Below are 14,257 nucleotides of genomic sequence, written 5' to 3'. Positions count from 1 at the left end.
TATTTGCATGTTGTCCACATTTTCTACTAAATCTTTTTGTATATTATCAATAGCCATTTCAATATTCATTTGTTATTTTCAAGTCTGACTTTCATCATCAGCCTCTACTGCTATGCGTGCGCCCTTCATAAGACACTTCAGTCACAAAAGTGCACACTAGAGCCAAGGTCTCCACAGCAGCTTACAGGCCTGTGTCCAGTGACTGGCCTATATTTCTGAGCTGACCTGCGGCTACTCCCTGCAGCTGTGCACTTGCACCCCACCAGCTGGACTCCTGTCGCTGGCCTCCACTGCTGTGTGCACACCTGTTGTTAGAACCTGCAGTCACAGGAGTGCACCCCAGCAGCCAAGGGCCTTGCCGCTGCTAATGTGCCTGCAATTGGTCCTAGTCCCTGCCGCTGGCTGCACCTTTGCCACTACATGTGTATACAGTCAGCTACCACAAATACACAGGTCCATGCCCCCAGCCTCTGCAGCTGAGTATATGAACACCACCAGCTCTGGCCACGGCCACTACCTGCCTTGGTCCCTAGCTACTTGACCTGGAGGTATCTCAAAGGACTCCTACAGTCTTTGCAGCCACTGCAGACCCCCTGAAGCACCTCTGAAGGATCATGCAGTTGTTGATGTGGATCTCAGCAGCCTGAGCAGATGAGACATCATCTATGCCTTGCCTGAATCCAGAGCTGCCACACGCCTTGCGCTCACCTAGCACCTTGAATCACTAGATCCGGGGTCACAGCCTGCTACAGTGTGCCCCAACCTACTGGTGAAGGTCTTTACTTGCCAAAGTCAGTCCATAAAGTCTGGAAGAAGTGACTTCTTCTTCAAATATGCAGACACCTATGCAAGGCTGTAGGGATCTTGAAGGATCAGGGAAGAATGACACCACCAAAAGGACAGAGTAAACTTCCAGTAAATGACCCCAAAGAAAGAGAAATGCATGAATCACCTGACAGGGAATTAAGAATAGTTGTTATAAAGACAAACAGGAGCTAGAAGAGAACGCAAATAAAAAGCTTAATAAAATCAGAAAAACAGCAGAGGAACAAAATGAAAAGTTAATTTTGGAAAAAAAAATGTTCAAAATGAATACATAAAAGAGAGCCAAACAGAACTTTTGGAGCTGAAGAATATGACTGAACTAAAGAATTCAATAGAGGCCATAAGCAGCAGACTGGACCAAGCAGAAGAAAACATAAATGACCTGAAGACATCATTTTAAAATATCCAGCCAGAGGAGCACACACAAAAAAGAATTTTTAAAAATTAGGAGATAAAATATACATTTCTCTTTGAGAAACTAGCTCATCCCTTGGGCACATCTCCGCATGGGAGGGAATTAATGAGCATAAAAGAAAACAGTACCCTTCAAATTCATCTGGGAGCAATAGATTTTTCTGTGGATAACAGAAAAGACGCAAATTCTTGCGTTCTCTATTTGCACCTAAGTATATGTTCTCTGGACAATCTCCATTCCAAGAGAGAAACAAATTAAATATGGTTACAGTGTGGCAAATGTAGCACAGTAAAAACATTAAACACTGGGAGAGCAGACATTAATTGTAGACTTTACTACTTTCTAGTTTAGTGGACTTGTCAAGTTATTTAACTGGAATTGGAATGTGTTCTATTAAAGGTAAGTACAATTTGTTGGGGGAAGGGATGCTATCGCATTTAAATTAGCCTTAAAGCCCATCTTCTGCTTCTGTTCTCCTGATCTGCTATGCTCCTCCTCCCCAGGTTTGCAGCAATTCATACCCAGGTCCCTGAACACACTCCTTAGCTACGCTCTTCTGGACACTTATCATTCCCATATGCTTCCATGTTCTTTTTTTGCTCTAACCTAAAACATCTATATGTAACTTTCTTCCTAGTCCCAATTCATAGCACTCATTCCTGTTGCACTTGCAGAGTTTGGTGTACTCCTTGGTCACTTCCCAATTTTTACTTTTGGCCATGGTCCATGTTCTCAGTTACCCCATTACCTGTATCAATTATGGTCAATATAGAAGTCTGTCAGGAGAAAACAAACCTGCAACTTTTAATTATATTCTTAAATAGGAAGGTTTTCTTCTTTCCTGTATATCTTACTATACCTCTTCATTGGTCTTGATAATTAATATAAAGTCTCTATATTTGATATAATAAAAATGAATTAGACATATATGTGATCTAACGAGGCTAATAGACCATAGATAAAAAGCACTGAAAATACCTTAATGCCCATTAATATTCAGGAGAGTGGAATGAGAACAGAGTCAACTTGAGGCCATGCTGCTGATGAAACATCACCTTGACTTTCTCACAGAAACAAAGGTGTGTGGTGTCAGATGAAATGCCTTTCCACTAATTCTCCCAGAGCACTGAGCTGGGAAAAATGAAAGGACCCCGATTCAAGTGCTCTACTGGGAGTGAATTACTCATTTTATATACCGATTAATTCATGGTTATTAATAAATCATGGGTTCATGTTCTCATAGTAACATTTGATTGGAGTGATGATCTGCAAGATGGAGCTCCTCTAATTCATGTGTTTAATAATTGTCCTTGATTAAGCAAAGATTAAATTTTATGAAGTAAAAGAAGAATTTATGATCAGAAGCAAACTCCCAAAACACTAAGCAGGTTTTATTTTTGAAGAGAATCATAAAGGTATTTGGAACACTGAGACTAAAGTCAACCAGAAATGTTCACTTAAACATTGTTACTGAATACAAATGAGATTATCTACATTTTTAAAAGTTGCAACAGATGCATGTGACATAGACTTTATGGATAATTGTAATGGGAAACTTGTTACAAAACAGTGATTTGTCCAATTGTTTCAATTAAAATTAGGCTTCCGTAAAATACTGGGTGGGAGAATATGTGTGTTAAAATCTAGGTGGTATGAATGGCTAAAGCAATACAGAAGCAATGGAAAGCAGACACTTTTGAGGCTAAATTTTCACTGTTAAACATTGATAAAATAGACAAAATCTCTCATTTTATTGGTGGCCTACAGAACTTTCCTCCTTTGTTTGCTAGGTTTGTCCTAACAGTACTACCCATGAGGTGGCTTAAACAACAGAAATTTATTTTTTCACAATTTTAGGAGCTCGAGGTCTGAAATGAAGGTGTCATTAGGATCTAAGGACTTACTCCTTGGCCTGTCCATAAGCATCTTCTCCCTGTGTATTCACTTGATCTCCCTTCTCTTTGTGTCCATGTCCAAATGCCCTCCTCCTATAAGTACACCAGCTAGATAGGGTTCATCCTAAGACCACCTTTTAATTTAATTAGCTCTTTAAAGATCTTATGTCCAAACACAGTCATATTATGAGGTGCTGAGGATTAGAACTTCAACACTTGAATTTTGAAGGAACACAATTCAGCTCATAACGCTCCCTTCCCCAAAGCCTTTATTTCTTTTAATAATATCCTGTTCACTTTCAAAGGATCTGAGTTTACTTTCATGAAAAGAACTTTACTAAACCCTGAAAATGGAAAAGTGAAAAAAACAATTGGCTTCTGCCTTCATTGAGATTGAATCTGTAGATTGCTTTAGGCATTATGGACATTTTAACAATATTGATTCTTCCAATCCATGAGCACAAAATAACTCTGCATTTATTTTTGTGTTTTAAAATTTTATTTTATTAATGACTTGTGGTTTTCATTATTTTATTAATGACTTGTGGTTTTCACCTCTTTTATCTCCTTCATTAAATTTATCCAAGGTATTTTATTCTTTTTAATGCAATTATAAATGGGATTTTTTTTTTCTTTATCTTCCTAATAGTTTGTTATTAGTATATAGAAATGCAACAGATTTTGCATATTTATTTTGTACCCTGCAACTTTACTAAATTTATTTATTGGTTCTAACAATTTTTTATGCAGTTTTTAGGGTGTGTTTTTTCCTATATAACATCACATCATTTGCAAACAGTGACAGTTTACTTTTTCCTTTCCAATTTAGATGACTTGTAAAACCATATTAAGCACAAGTGGCAAGAGTGAGCATCCTCATGTAATTTCTGATCTTAGAGAAAAGGCCTTTAGGTTTTCATTGTTGAGTATAATGTTAGCTTTGGGCTTATGTATGACCTTTCTTACGTTGAGGCATGTTCCCTCTATATAAATGGATGTTGAATTTTTTTCAAATGTTTCATGGTATTTTTTGCATCTTTTGGAATGATCATATGATTTTCATCATTTTGTTAATGTGGGCTATCACATTGACTGGCTTGTGTATATTCACCCATTCTTGTATCCCACTTGATTAAAAACAAACAAACAAACAAATAAAACTAGGCATACTGAGAGTGACTATTAAACGTTGCCTGTGCTAACTTGTAACAGCATGTTTTCTGGTTTCTGTAATACAAAAATGCAATTACATGGTCCAAAAACATTATATACTCTTAGCACAGGAAAAACTTAATAGAATAGTATTTATTCGCACATGCATTCATTCAGTTGACAAAGTGAGACATCTTTCACTAGGTAAGCACTCTACTACATGAGAATTAAAATACAAAATAAACATCGATAACATGACCATTTTTCTAATTTTAAGTATTTTACACTAGTGAGAATATTAGACAAAGAAATAGATAATGGGGAGCATGTTTGATTAGTGTTATTAGTGCATTGGTGAGAGGGTCCCAAAGGAGTAGAAAACAACCATAAAACTAAATTCAGACTCTTGTACTATTTTTTAAGGAAATGAAAATTTCATTGACTTACAGTGATATTGGAAAAGTCATTATTAATTTTCCCAGCTCAGTGCTCTGGGAGAATTAGTGGAAAGGCATTTCATCTGACACCACACACCTTAGTTTCTGTGAGAAAGTCAAGGTGATGTTTCATCATAATGAAAATCCAATGTCATGCAGACATGTATGTGTATAATGCAATTTATTGAATGTTATTTAAGGAGTAAACAAGTTTTTTTCTTTTCTTTTAAAATAAATGAGTATACTGTTTAATTTATTTCAATCGACTTACTCAGCAATCTTACCTATTCAGTATGACATTGATATACATATTCTCTCTCTCCCAGTATGTCTATACTTGGCATTTGGTTGCCTCCTTGTATTACCTCCTGCTTGAATCTGAATTATTTGGTCTGCCTTTTGTCTTCTGCTTATTTTCTAGATAACAGATGACTCTCTTCTGATCCATTATAGTGCCATTATGTGTTGATGAAATAGAAAATGAGGAGTTGTTCTTTTCAAATAAAAGATTCAATATACGTGTCAAGATATGAAAAGAGAGAGAGTCATGAATCAGGCTTGTCTTGGGCTTCCCAACTTTTTTCCCTACATAGATTATAGCATTTTCAACATGCCTCAATATTGTAGAGAAAGTAAACAACAAAAATAACCTTTCCTCTAAACTCTTGTGTTTAGTAATTGGGGCCTGTGAATTAAACTGATAAAAGACAGATGGACAGGATGAAGGTTTACTTTGCATGCATACAAGAAATCCTCACGAAAGAGAAGTGAAAAACCCGAAGAGGTGGTTATTCCTGAGGTCTCACATACCATGTTAACAAAGAGCAATACATTGTGGGGAAGTAACTGGACAAAGGAAATGGGGGTTGTGCTTGTAGAGGCAGTAAGTTGGGAAAGGGAAATATGTGGGAGAAACTAATGCAGTACAGGCTTGTTTCGAAGGTTTGCTATGCAGATTCAACTTGATAACTTTCTTCTCCGTTGAGTGGAATTGTCTCCAGTGATCGAGTCATCCTCCGCTTCTTGGTACTAGAGAGGAAGACAACTTTAAAAATGAAAATATATGTTACCTTTACAGAGGGAAATGTATGTCCTGCTTTTATACAGAAAGGAGAAGGGCAGAGAACTAATGGCTTTCAGCTCAAAACAATCCTTATGCAAAAATGAAATGTTTGTGGGTATATTCTGGGGAAATGTTTGGGGGCATATTCTGATCCACTTCAGTATATGATAAATATTATGAAATTGTTTACCTAAAACATGACAATCCATGAGATTAATTTTTAAGGAATATGAAATTACTAAGCTAATGAAACAATATGAATTATTAAGCCAAAATTTTAAAACATACTAACATATAATTATTTATTTATTATATTCCCATGGTAAGAGAGTTACTATAAGAGGGTAGGATGTACTTTGGAGAAATTAACATTATGTGATTGATATACAATTTCCCTACAAGATAATTTCTTACACTATTATTTAAAAATAACCCAAATGTTCTTAGGATAGTTATTTAATTTAAATTAATTTTTAATATAAATGTTGTAACTATGCATTTGAGACATTCTGGTATACCTGTAATTATAGGTTGTATTCTTAGAGTGCACATTTTTATAATGGATAATATCCTCTTGCTATATTATATAGTCACATATTTGAAAACTCATTAAATTACAGATGTAAGGATAGTAATTACCAGAGGGAAAGGGGATGCCGAGGGAGCAGAAAAAGGGAAAGGGGGGATAAATGATGATGGGAGGAGACTTGGGATGGTGAACACACAGTACAATATACAGATGATGTGTTATAGAATTATACACCTGAAACCTACATATTTTTATTAAAGAATGTCATCCCAACAAAGTCAATAAAAAATTTTTAAAATTTTAATTACAGATAAAAGGACTATATTATTGCACAGTTTTAATACCAAGCCTAGTTATATATCAGTCAGATAATAAAAAAATATTAAATTTTAAAGGAAGTATTATTTAGTATATTACATGACATAAAAGTGTTTAGTTCCCACCCAAAATTTATAATTTAGAATATAATATTTATAAAACAATAATATTAGAGACATTTAAGATGAATGTAGGAGTACACCCTTCCAAATTTCAAACAAAGACAGATTTTGACAACTTTTTACCCCAGTATTTCTTTTTTATAGTCTTATCATGTTTGTTACAGTGAAATTTCTCAACAACCACATGCTATAAAAATTTTCTCTTGGGTTATAGTTCTTTTCTTATTATATTCTAAGTAGAGACCTTTAAGAAACATGCTTGCAACTAAATACAAAATGAAGTACAGCTATTAAGTGCTCCTAGGAATTCCTGTAACATCTGTTACCAGATGTTATATAGTAGTTATTCCACTCCTTTAGCGCCCCCACATTTCCTCCAAAAAGTATGTTGAGATATCAACATGCATAGTCTTATTTATAATAACCATCTGAGAGTATTCTGAATACTTTCTCAGATTTGTTTTCTTCACATTATAATCACATTTTAATTTTCAATCCAAATTTTAAAATTCTTATCTTTTAAAGTAGTTTTTATTTTACTTTATATTTTATCATATACTTTATATAAGGTATATGCATGTATCTTATGTGAACTATATGTGTGTTTTATATATGTAGTATACCTACGTATATAAAATTCTACTGAATTTTCTTTCTGCTTTCTTAAGACACTTCTGTCTACACACTCAAAATTTGCATCCTTTCATATGGCATGATGAGTTTCTTACCCCTCTCCTTGGAATAAACTAAAGGATTGCATCAGAGCCCATGATAATCTCCTCACATGTTCCAGTAACTAGTATACAGTATATTCCAAAAATAAAATAGTTAACATTTTAAATGATTTTTTTGCTTATATGCTTGAGTTAGAAAGACATCTTGTGCTAACCCTAAATGTGAGGAATTTATTATTTAGTTGTGAAGCCACACTAACATTTATAAGCGAACTCTTGTTACTAGGCTATTTCATCTGCCCCAAGTGAAATAAGTAGGATGGGAATGAATTAAAGTAAACAAAGAGGGGCTAGGTTGTTTGCCAGGTCATGGCACTTTTTATTTAAAACTCTTTTCAAATATTGTGTAATAAGGTACATGTGAACTAATCGTATTGCTTTGAAAATGTTTTCCTCATAAGTAAATGTTTTTATTATTAGGATTGGCTTGACAGTTTCCAAGAGATAAAAAGGTTACCATGAGTTATATGGCAGCCTTATAATATGCTAAATTAATGTAAATGATGATTTGTGCTTAGAAATGGAGTAATCTGAGGACTTAAGAGTTTTCCCAAGGATATTACTAAATTAAAAAAAACACAAAACTGGTATGAATTAGGAATCTGCCAAAAAGCAGCCCAATGTAGTGATAGACGGCAGTAATTTAGCGTTACCTTAATGCCTCAGTGACAATGGCAAATGCCTAACTGCCGTGAAATTGTTAATGCTTTTGTACAATAAATTTTGATCTTTGAATCATATCTAAGATTAATATGCAGTTTGGTCCACAGCACACAATTTTTTAGATGCCAACCATCTCGATATGCTTGGTACAAAAAGAACAGATAAAAAGGAATAGTCAAAGACATGTTGGAAATATAAAAATAAAATTCTATTAGATTTTTTCTTTTCCTAAGTAAATATTTAAATAATAAACTGCTAATGCCTTTCACTACAAGCACAAATTGCCTAGTATTTGTATATTTAGAAATACCAAATTACTGAAAACTCTAAATGACAATTTAATCCAATTTTATTCTCTCATTTTATAAGCACAAATGACTTCAGGGGAGAGATTTAGATGTGAGAATAGGATACCCTTGGGCTCTCACACTCCACTCCTCTTCTTTCCTTTTCCCCTTCCAAACCCTCTAAGCTGAGATACTCGAATATTTGAAGAACTGGGTCTCCCGGATGGAGCTGAAATGCTTAGATGGGTGAGGCCATGTTCCCGTTCACTGCTCACTGTAGTTTTACTTACGCACGCCAGGGGCATTTTCAGAGTGTTTTACCTGTTTTCCCTTATTTCTCAGCAACTCTTTCTTCCTTATTTAAGGTCAGTAAATGCCAGGTAGACCAGAGTAGAAAGAGGATAGCTTGTTTTTTAATTTAAATACATTTTTTTTCAATTTCAGTTGACATGCTATATATTAGTTTCAGGTGTCCATGCCAGTGATCAGACATTATATAACTCACTAAGTGATCATCCCAACACATCTCATTTGATGCTTGTCAGATGGGAGGGCGTTGGGTGAAAAAGGTGAAGCGATTAAGAAGTACAATGCTGAGCACTGACCTAGGATCCAGGAGATCTTGGTTCAACTCCCGGTCAGGGCACAGGCCCGGTGTGCTGGCTCCATCTCCAGTTGGGGGGGTGCAGGAGGCAGCCGATCAATGGTTCTCTCATCATTGTTATTTCTGTCTCTCTCTGTTCCTCTCCCTTCCTCTCGCTGAAATCAATAAAGATATATATATTTTTTTAAAAGTACAAACTGGTTGTTACAGAATAGTTATGGGGGGGGTGTAAAGTACAGCATAGGGAATATAGTCAATAATATTGTAATAACAATGCATGGTGTCAGAGGCTTGCTTTTTTCAAAGTACTTTTGGACTTTTTAATTTTTAACCTGAATGGTTGGTGCTAGCTGGGATTGTTACAGAGCTGTACTTGAAAGCGCTTTTCTCTTCTCTGCTGTGTCTGTACTATCGCCCTGTAACCTTCCTTTCAGTTGCCCTTCGGTAATTACTGAGATTTCACCTCCCGTCTTGGTGTCTGCAGGGACATCTGAAAATTTCACATGCAGACCACCTTCAATTACAGAACTCAATTTTCTTTTGTTAGAGACTCTCCTTGGGTGGTCTTAATCATGAAGCCCTGCGCCTTAGGGCTTTCTTTTTGGTTTTCTTCACTATAAGAACACTTTACAAGGGTCATGATGGCAATGGTCTGTAAAATTTCTTCGAGATTTTTCTGCTCTGTTGTGCTAATTTGGCACTTTCTCCCCTTTTATAATAGACTACTGTGGTCCTGTTTTTCAATTAGAATTTTCTGATTAATTCTTCCTGATTTAGAGCATCTTATCTCTTCAAGGAATCTGATTCAGTTAACCTGGAGTAACCTCAATTTTGTACACAACATAAGTAATGTTTTCTTTACTTCTACCTTTTAATACAGTCATGCTTAGATGATCTTTTTCCGGTAACCTTAGGGAACTTTAAAGGAAGATTTAGGTAAAACATCGTAAGAGCAGAAAACTAATTGGAATCTCAATAGAAAATTAATTGCCATATCCTCCAACAATAAAGAGGTCAAACAAATCTCCAGCGTATTTTGCCAGCAATACATTTGCATCAGAAAAGATCAATAGAAGGTAAAATAATGCATTAATGCAGAAAGGTAGAATTGATTTGTTAACTCTGATATTACCATTTGGGCTGGTGCTGCTGATAGAACTAAACCTGGATTTGCCGCATTGATGTTATTTGTGCTTTGTACTGAATGACCTTCCAGAGTTCCCTGTCATTGTTATGGGTATGCATTAAGCTATGGAAACACTTTTCCCAAACCTTTATGTTTCTAGAGGCATGGAATTCAGAGTGGCTGTTTGAAGCAGTCTGGGGGGGGGGGGTTCTTATTTTCAACATTGTGTAAACATTTATGATGCATTTTCAGCCAGAGACCAGTGAAACACCAGTCATACTCATCTCTCTTTCCCCTAGTCATCTCTTTTTGGGCACCAATATTTGGAAGGACCCATGTTCCACTTGAAATAATTCAAGTTAGTTGGTTGCTTATTATTTCCCAAGGCCACTCCAAAGTAAAAGGAGGAAATGAATTGCAGACATGCTGCTTAAGTACTTCCTTCATATTCCTTTTCTCAATTTGGTTAACATCTCCTTGCAACATATTTCTTATTAGTTTTCAACATTTTGTGTAGGACTTTATAAAAAAATGAAATAATATGCCCAATAACATCCCAAAGTACACCATAATTTGAGCAATTCGATAATGAGTTGGGTTTTTCTCTACAAAGTTTGTAACTCTTGACCATATCCACTCACAGGTCTTTTGGTATTCTTACTTATACCTGCAGAATTACTTTTTTTCCTTTATCATCTGTAATTATTTGAAAATTTTGTATGTGATAATGGAGACGTTTAATTGAGCGTGTGTTTTTCCAAAGGCCAAATTTAAATATTTTTCTGATAAATCAGTTTCTATAGGCATTATATCATTTGAAGATTTAAGTCAGCCTCCCCAAATATTTTCTCTCTTGAAGAAAAATATTAGTCTTTTCCTTACATGAAAATGAGTGGAGTTGGGTAGATGATCTTTTGTTTCATTTCCAGTTTACAAAATAAAATAAAAATGAAAAATCTGAGAATAAAATGGCCAAGATGCTTAGTGATACATTGTCATGTGTTACACATTTTTGACAATATATAGGAACGTATGAGATTTTACCTATAATTAATCAGTTGTCCAGGGCTAAGCAGTAAGAAGATTCTGATCAGTATATTAAGTGACAACAGGCATTTGGATATGTGATTTAGAAGTGAGCTGAACACAATGAATTCTTACACGTTAAATAATTACCAATCAGCAGATAATCATTTTGTGTCTACTCAGTTCAATGAGTTCTTCCCACTTGCAGGTCAAAAGTATTTTACAAAAACAAGCAAATTTAAAAACCATTTTCCTTTTATTATTTTAGTATCAGATTTTAAATAAGTAGAATTCAATTCAAGAGGTAAGAAAACTGATTCGTTGAATAATCTTGTCAAAGGTTGTTTTCAAGCACAAAAGCAATATACTTGGAGAAATGATTTCATTAATTCATGCATAAAGACATATTGGTGATATAGTCTATGTCTGGCTCGTGATATAACTTGAAGAAATACAGTTTCTTCTCTAAAGGATTTTATGACACTTTTTATTAGACAGTGTACAGGTATGAAAATCCATTTGTATTTTGTTAAATCAGACATCAAGCACTATAATCCATTTTTTAAAATCTAGAATTTCTTTGGAAAATTCTATCTACGTTATATTCTAAAAGTGGTTTTTGTTATTCTATTAATTAAATATGTAACATACTAAAATATCAAATTACGTACATTTTACTAGGGATAAATTAACAAATGCTTCTTTGAGTAATCTTAGAATAATGAGTTGCTTCAGGATCACTTGAGCTCGATAGAAAATATGAAGAAAACGCAGATGAACAGAGAATGCCAGAGGGAGGGCAAACCATCAACAGTTCATGAACATACATCTTTCATTTCTTCCAGTCTGTGAAGATTTTTCTCTATGTCTCTTTATGAACATTCAACAACAGTACATTTTATATAGGAAAATAATTATTCAGCTCTGTTTTGGGTTTAAGATACTAACATAAGTACATATCAATAATCACACGTTTAAATATCATTACTTTAGGAAATATTTGCACTTGCTCTGTGGAAACCTCCGAAATATATCTGCTATTGGGAGATTTATATGATAATACTTCTCTTCACACATGATTAAAGTATAAAATATAACATCAAAATCATCATCCTCTCCCAATTTTATCTAAAAACCTCTCAATATGACTATCTAATCCCATGGTAATTTTTGAATCATGTTGTGAATCCTGCTGTAATACTTGTATGTATTGTTTTCAATTTAATGAATGCTAAGCTTGGAAGCTAGTACTGAATATAAATAAGTTGGTTCTGTGAACGAGCATTTTAATTATTGGTTTTACTCTGTACGCCTCCATGAAGTTAATAAAGTACTCTACTTGTCATCAAGTCTGTTACAAGAGAGACTCAATGAGAAAAAATATTTCATTTCTGCAATTAACTCAAAGCTCACTTCCCTGTGTCCCACAGAGATATTTTAATTTTGTTATGTATCAATTAAAGTATGTCACAGATGAGAATAAAATAAGTAAGCCAGTCTCCCAATAAAGAATGTGATTTTACAGATTTCAAAATCATGGCTTCATTTATGTTTAATTGACAGCAACTAAAATAATGCAACGTATTTCTCATAATCAAGGAATACTGTGCTCCTTTTCCTTTATAACCCTGCAGTAGTTATTTTAAATTCTGAACACTTAAGAAAGGAAAAAAAGAACAGCATCATCAATTGCACTATAAATACTTAACAGCTGCCTGCTCTACAGCCCAGATTGCAGAGCCTTAATGAAGGCACCGCAATTCATGCATGTCTGCTTTTTTCACAGAGCTGTGCCCCGCCCGACTTAGTGAGTAGTTTATTCTATTAGGGTTAGTTTCTACTTGCAGTTGTATAGGATTGTTACGAGACTAGGGTATCAGAAAGTCTAAGGTTGAGACTCAGTACTGTTCTATACACCGATGTGGCATCACAAAGCCATAGTGAGAACCAGTTTTCTCACTTTCAAAATAGGGGATGATAATAGTACCTCTGTCATAAGTTTATTTGTGAATTAACTAGATAAGGAACATTAAACACTTCGCCTAGTGTTTGGCACGTGTTCGCTGCTGGATGGTGTTGATTTTCTTTCCCGTGTTCAATTCCTTTCATTTCACTGTCTGGGATGAGAGGCGTCGCTCCCCCGGGGCCTGTCTTTTGTAGAGTCTCTCTTTTATGGATTCTGAAGCAATGACAGTTTCGCCAATTTGCTGTGAAGTACTTACAACTCAAGTATTTACAACTTTGTTTAAAGGCTCTTTGTAAAATATTCCATCACACAAAACATGCCCCCTACAAAATCCTATCTGTACCTGAAGCCATCCCGTCGTATTTTCACTCTGTTGTGTGTATCCCGTGCAGCGGGCAGCCTGCTAAGTGTAAAATGGAGTTTAACCCATGGTCTTAAGAACCGCTTGGGGGAAATGACACATTAGATGAAAGAGACATTGGTGTCTTGCTCTCTTCTCTGGTACGTTGATGCCTTTCTGTAGTGTGTGTTTGGATTCCTTTCTCTCGATTTCTTGTACACTGTATATGTCTTGGAGACTTTTGCTTTGTGGTTACTGTGCTCCGTATATACAAAGCCACGTTTAAAGCAGTCTGTTTTAAGTTCACAGTCGCATAAGTTTGAACCAATTCTGAAATCACTACCATTTTTACTCACCTTCTCCACAGTTATGTTTTGGCCTTGTTTTTTATTTCTTTTGTGGGGGTGTTTATCTTTGGCCCTCCACTTGCTCTTGTAATTACACAGGATCTTCCTACTTTTGCCTTTTAACCTCTGTACCAGCTTTAGTGTTGGTTCATCCGCTGCTTTTCTTATGTCCTTTGGTTTTTCAATATATAAAGTTGCTTGACTTCTTTATAACCTAAAACATCATGCACTCAGGTTATTTTCCTAACTCTTTTAGTAAAATTTTAAAAAATATTACTCTAAATTTGATTTTATCAGCTTACCTTCACGTCACCTTTTTTTCTTGTTTCTAGTGTCCCTAGGACACTTCATTGGATTCTCTTTATTTCTTCAGCCATCCATCTAACAGATATTTATTGAAGATAGACT

Source organism: Miniopterus natalensis, chromosome 4 (assembly GCF_054644295.1).
Source record: "Miniopterus natalensis isolate mMinNat1 chromosome 4, mMinNat1.hap1, whole genome shotgun sequence".
Taxonomy (NCBI): Eukaryota; Metazoa; Chordata; class Mammalia; order Chiroptera; family Miniopteridae; genus Miniopterus; species Miniopterus natalensis.
The sequence above is the reverse complement of the archived record's forward strand: the minus strand, read 5'-3'. Positions refer to the sequence as shown.